The following is a 7,100-nucleotide window of genomic DNA, read 5'->3' on the forward strand; positions in this document are numbered from 1 at the left end:
TTGGAACTGGGTGAACTGGGCTAATCAGAAACAGGCCCATCTCCTTCCCTAGCCAGCTCTCCCGAGGCCAGGACGAGAGCCTTGGCCTTGGGCTCCCACACGCCGCCTGGCGACAGATTATGCTTGGTTTGGCCGTGGCCGGGATGGGCCTCCATGTCTGCGTAACTGAAAAAAGATTTTGCTGGCTTACAAATTGCTGTCTCTGTAACGTGTTTGGGAATTAAAAGGAATGGATGTTTTTTAAAGGTTAATCTCTTTCGTTACTAATGCAGAATGACTTCCTGCTGGCAGACAGACGTGTGTGGGAGTGCTCTGCGGACGGGCTCCTTCCCTGCCAGCCAAGCTCAAGTTCAGCCTGCAGCCGCTTTAGCGCAAGGCCCTTCCTGCTCCCCCTGCGAGCAGGGCCTCTGCTCTGAGCAGGAAGAGAGAAGCCACTGACCTCATTTGCTTCTAGCCTGTGAACCTCTCTGTAGGTTTCAGAACACCTGGGTCTGAATAGAGAAGGTTCAGAGACCTTCTCTGGCTAGAAAACTCTTGCACCGTGGGGAGGGAGAAGTTCCCAGTCCCACTTCACAGACACCCGGGATTCATAAAGTCTGAGGGCTCCTCTCATTCTCCTTTCAGCTAAAAGCTCAAGCACGAAACACCAAAGGCTCATGGGGAGAGGAATCCTGACCTGTCACGATGAGTAGAAATGTGCCCTGGATCCCCCATGAAACTCCATCATATTGCACATCTTTTATGGCCCATTCGGTCTGTTGTCTGTGGTTAATACTCATAGACTGTGCTGCCTAAATTCACAGATCGTTAAAGATGAATGCAAAGTTCAAACAGGCTGGCTGATGGCTTATGGGAGTAGTTCATTCTAGATCACTTCCTTTTTTCGGTGTTTCTTCCCATTTTTTTTTTCCCCTCTCAAGTGTATCTACTTCAGGAAGCATGGAGAGAAAAGAGCCTGGTGGGAAAATTGTATCAAGTGATAATGACATTGTCTTTGTGGAAAAAAATCTGGGACAAACAGATTTTGGGTTTTACTGTTAAGCTAACATTAGATTACCTATCCTAACAAGATTTAAGCATCTTGTTTTTCTAAATGCTCTTTCATTTGTGTTAAAACAGGGGAAAATATGACATCTAACCCTTTTTTCCTGAGAAAATAATCACCATCCTCCGTGCTTTGCCAACAACAATCCTTTTTTCCCCCATTTATTACAGGAGCTACAGTATCTGCAACTTAGGAAAGCCGCTACCCTCGCTGGGCTGTTTGTTTGATTTTGCCTTTGACACTTGAACTCGTTGAATGTGCAAGATGTGTACACACGTGTGTACATGTTTGTGTGTGTACACGCTGTGTGCATATGTGTGTTAATTTAAAGCAAACACACTGTCAGAGATGTAAGAAATCATCACAATTCTTTATAGAGAATGAATTCTTCATTTTTATTCTCCAGACTATCCATTGTTGCTTTTTTTTTTTTTTTTTGCATTCAAGTATCAACAACCTACTATTTAAAAAAAAAAATTCAGACTCGTTCATTAGAAAGATTAGATCTATTTGGCACTTGCCCTTAGACAGTTTTTTCTTAGGTTAATCATTTGCTTATAACTCTTTGAAAAGCAGATTTGCTTACTTAAGTTGTGATTTTCCGAAAGTCTTTTTTTTTAGTTCATATGTTAAAAACAGAAAGAAAGTAGGGAGGGGGATTGATGGGGTGGGTGGGGAGAGAGGAGAGAAAAGCCCACCCTCTTAACATATAGAATTTTGATACAAAAGACCAAGCCAGAAAACCACCCAAACTGCCGTCTGTTTTCTGGTGGTTGCTGACTGCTGTGTGGGGCAGTATGGAACATTTTCGTGCTATCACAGGGAAACAGCACACTCCAGGGTAGATTCTGATTTCTGTGGCTAAAATCTCTATCTCTTATTTCCAGAAGCAGAAACACAAATGAGGTCTGATGTCCTTCTAGTTGAAAACTTACTGGAAGAAAAAAAAAATGCTTGTACACAGAAATAAACACATAAGGGCAAACAAAACGATACAAATAAAACTGAGGAAATGTGAATAAGATGTGAATTGTATCAATGTCAATTTCCTGGTTGTGAAATTGTCCCATAGTTTTACAAGCTGTTACAGTTGGGGAAACTGGAACATAAGTACATAGGATCTTGCTGTATTATTTCCCATAATTGCATGTGAGTCTATAATTACCTCAAAGTAAAAAGTTTGTATTTTTTAAAAGTAATAAGACAAACAACTATATATTACTTTAAAAATAAAAAGATGGTCCGCATTTGCATTTTGAAATTAAATTATTTAAAAGCATTTGAAAGACAAAGTGGCTTTTTTAAAGCTAATTCTTTCATAAAGTATTTGTTTGTTATCATGGCGCCTGAAAAATGAAAGAAAAGAGACACAGTAAAATTCAGTTTGTTAGTTCATAGCTTAAAATAGTTTCAGTGGGTTAAACCAACTACCTTAAATATAGTGAGGAAAAAAGGTAAGTTTTAACCTATCTTTGTATAATTTATGTTGAAGATGCATTTTACCCCAGTAAGCAACATCTTAGGTAGAAATGAAAAATTTGTACCTTTGGATGGAAAAAAACAGTGGAATTACATAAATCCATTAGCCTTAATGGCTATACAAAAAGGTCTTTGCCAGTACAAAGAACAGAGAGTGTCTACTTTTCAGGGGTGAGAGGGAGTTCTAAGAATAGCTGTAAAAGTTTCAGAATGAAACTGGCTTTGAAAGGAAAAACCAATAGTTACCCATTTAAGTAACTATGTTGGCTATTGCAGTGGCTAGAGAGGTGGGAATAAAGCAAAGCCTATCAATTCATCTACCTGTGTATGAAACCCTGTATTGCCTCATTCAGATGATACGTTTTAAACGTATGTTGAGATAACTGAATTATATGTGTGTGTATATACATATATATATATGTACACACCTATACTTCTATATGTATATATGTAATTATTACATGCATAAGATGCATTTGAAAGAAATAACACAGAGAGACCCCATGTATTTTTTCCTCAGTTTCCCCAATGGCAACATTTTGCATAACTATAGTATAATGTCACAAACGGGAAATTGACATTGATACAAATCTATCCATCTTACGGGCCAATGATAGGGGTCTTTTTTCACCATTAAGTGTAGTCACCATCTGTCCCCATACAATGTTATCACAATATTATCTACTATGTTCCCTATGCTGTACTTTTCATCTTCATGACTTTTAGTTTGTAACTGGAAGTTTGTACCTCTTAATCCTCTTTATCTATCTCATCCATCCCTCTGCCCTCCTCTCCTCTGGGAACCAACGGTTGTCTTCTGTATTTAGGAATCTGTTTTCTTGTTTGTTGTTTTTTTGTTTGTCTGTTTGTCCATTTGTTTTGTTTTTTAGATTCCACGTATAAATAAAATCATATGGTATTTGTTTTTTCTATCTGACTTATTTCACTTAACATAATACCCACTAGATCCATCTATGTTGCCACAAATAACAAGATACCATTTTTTTTAAAGGCTGGATAATATTCCATTTATATATACACCACACCTTCTTTATCCATTCATCTATTGTTGGACACTTAGGTGGCTTCCATATCCTGTAAATAATGCCACTATAAACATAGGGGTGCATATATCTTTTTGAATTGAAATATTTTCATTTTCTTTAGGTAAATACCCAATAGTGGGATTACTGGATCATATGGTATTTCCACTTTTAATTTTTTGAGGAGCCTCCATACTGTTTCCCACAGTGGCTGTACCAGTTTGCATTCCCACCAACAGTGCATGAGGGTTCCTTTTTCTCCACATCCTCACCTACACTTGTTTTTTCTAGCCATTCTGACAGGTGTAAGGTGATATCTTATTGTGGTTTTGATTCTCATTTCCCTGATGTTTAGTGAGGTTGAGCACTTTTCATGTGTCTGTTGACCATCTGTGTGTCTTCTTTGGGAAAATGTCTATTCAAGTCCTCTGCCCATTTAATCAGATTATTTGGTGCTTCGGTGCTAGATTACATAAATTCTTTAAGTTTGGGCTATTAACCCTTTACCGGATATGTCATTTGCAAGTATCTTCTTCCATTCTGTAGGTTGCCTTTCTGTTTTGTTGATGGTTTCCTTCACTGTACAAAAGCTTTTATTTTGGGTGTTGTCCCAATCGTTTAATTTTGCTTTTGTTTCCCTTGCCTCAGGAGACATATTTAGAAAAATGTGGCTAAGGCCAAACATATTGCCTATGTTTTCTTTTACTTTTTAAAGCTAATTAAACCGTAGTTTTAGTGTTATTGAACCAACAGTTGAACACATAGCATACTTTCCAGAAATCATACCCTACACCCTGCATTAACTATTTTAAAGTTTGCTTCTGATTTTATAGATTCAGAGGACTTTTCTTCCTTTATTTCTTCCCTTCCTACACTTTGCTTGTTCTCCTCTTTTTTTATTTTTTTTAAAGATCACAGGCCATTATGACAGTAAGAAACAAACTGCTTTAGATATTTTCTGGCATACGTTGATGTCGTTATAAAGCTGAGAGACGGATTATTTGTAGCAACATTTTTAGAGACCAGACTTCACGGGAAAGAAATAATTAAATCCCCTGTGAAAGATACTTTACTACCTACCAGTCTGTCAAAGACTGAGATTGATTGATTGATTGATTGATTTTAAAAATTTTATTTATTTATTTGACAGAGAGACAGCCAGCGAGAGAGGGAACACAGCAGGGGGAGCGGGAGAGGAAGAAGCAGGCTCATAGCGGAGGAGCCTGATGTGGGGCTCGATCCCATAACACTGGGATCACGCCCTGAGCCGAAGGCAGACGCTTAACATGCGCCACCCAGGCGCCCCAAAGACGGAGATTTATTAAATCCCTACCGAACACAACAAAGCTACACAGACAACCTGAACTGGAGATTAAATTTTGATGTGTTGTTTGGTAAGCTTTGGAGAAAGTGTAGGTGTTGAAAGAAAAGGGTGTTCCCTTTAAAATACTTTTCTTAAGGAAATGGCTTGGAGAAGGGGAGCAGGTCTCATTTCCATCCAGCTCAGATTGGATGCAAAGGAGTCGTTCAGGCCATGGCCACTGTCCACACGATGGGATGGTTCCTCAGTAAGAAAGAACCTCGCACTTGACAGTGTTGCGTGGAAAGAACACTTTCAGCGGGGAACATGGCAGGATTGGAGGGGTAAGAAAGGGCTCATTTCATCTGCATGCAAAGGTAAACCTTGAAGGGTTTTAAGCAGCCGATGACAAAATGATCCAGATTGTGGATACGATGGATTGAAGGGGACAGGAGAATAAGCAGGGAGGTCATTTGGAAAACCATTGCAGTAGTTCGGGTTAGAGATGGTGGCTGGGTCGAACTGATACCAATACAGATGGGGGAGAAAAGGGGGGAAAATTGGGGGTAAATTTTGATGGTCAAACCTATTAGGTTTTGTGATAGATTGACAGAAGGAGATGCTGAGAAGTGTCTGTGGATTTCTGGTGTGAATGACCAGTTAGACTGAAGTGCCATATAATGAGATAGAAAAAGGAGGTAGCATTTATTGAGAAAAAGCCAAAAAGAGGGGCTAATTCGGGTGGGAAAAAGAAGAGTTCCGGTCTGAACGAGCTGAGTTCAAGAAGCCCACGGACGTCCTAGGAAAGATGTCAAGTAGACCATTGGAAGAGAAGGCAGAAGAGAAGTCGGGCTTAAAGAGGAAACCAGAGAATGAGTCCACTGTGAAGGTGGTAGAGCAGGAATATTGATAAGGATTTGAACTCAAAGTTCCCCTTTAGCCAAACCAGAGTGCGCTGGTGGGTCAGCCCAGGCATTCTGGGTAGTCCGGTGGAAGAGAAGTCAGGCTGGAGTTGGCTGTGGAGTGAATGCGAGATAAAGTGTCAAAGAAAGTTATCTATTGCCTATGAAGCAAAGGAAGCAGAGAAAGAACAAATAGAAAAATGAATAACTGGAGGAGGAGTTTCAAGTAAAGCTTTTTTTTTTTTCTTTAAAGATTAGAGATACCAGAGCAATGGTTCTTAACCAGGACTATACAGAACCACCTGGGGAGAATTTTAAAACTCTGATGCCCAGGCCTTCTTCAATCATAATTAAATCAGAACCCTTGCAACGGGAAGCCTGGGCAACTGTATTTTTTTGTAACTACACAGGTAAGTCCAGTGTGCAGGCCAGTTTGAGAACCAGAGTCCTAAATGGGCTTGTATACCCCGCAGCAGCCTGTTAAGATGCAGAGTCCGATTCAGAGGTCTGAATCGGGGCCCAAGTTCAAAATCTCTCGTAAGTTTCCGATGCTGCCACCACGGCTGATCTGTGGCCCTCCTGTACATTTGAATGGGAACCATCCAGAAAAGAAAGAGGGGAAACGCGCAGGAGGGGGCCTAATCTGAGAGACTGAGAAGGGATGGAATGCCAAACCCTCTGGGGGATTGGCCTTGGGTAGGAGGAGGGACACTGTGACTGGACAGGAGAAGAGGGCATGGGTGGGTTTATATGGTGGTCGGGAAGATTAAGGAGGTGTAGCCCAGGGGTTTTGACTGTCCTAGTTTCCCCGCACACTTGTCTTCTTTCTGTGCTGTCTGCTACCTCAGACCCATCTCCTCCATAAGGACATCTCCCTTTTTGTGGTTAAGGCTAAGGCTGTGGTACCTGAGGGTTGATAGGAACCCTGTCAGGTCATTTAGCCCTTCCAAGCTCCACATCCCTGCCGAAGCTCAGAGGGACCGCTCTACCCCTGCGGGCAGAGCAGGGCTGCGTACAGGATGGCTGATGGGGAGGCCCTGAGCGATGTCTGTGAGATCTTCGTGTTCGTCCTTTGCAAGGCTAGGACTGGCCCAAGTCGTTGTAGCGGGCTGAACCCACAAATGAGGATTATGTCGCTGTGGTTAAGTAGGGTGGGAGCTAAGAGGAGGCTGGGCAAGAAAGTTAGGCCCACATGGCTTGTTGTCAGGACAAATAATCCAGGTCAGTCCTATGGAGCTACTCAAGTCACAGTATGTCCAGGGTGAAGGGCTGTCTTCTTTCCTCAGGCCAAAGCTGAGTGAAAACACATGGTGCGGGAGTGGGAACTGAGA

The sequence above is a fragment of the Ursus americanus genome, chromosome 19, assembly GCF_024610735.1.
Source record: "Ursus americanus isolate L20-20 chromosome 19, mUrsAme1.1.p, whole genome shotgun sequence".
Taxonomy (NCBI): domain Eukaryota; kingdom Metazoa; phylum Chordata; class Mammalia; order Carnivora; family Ursidae; genus Ursus; species Ursus americanus.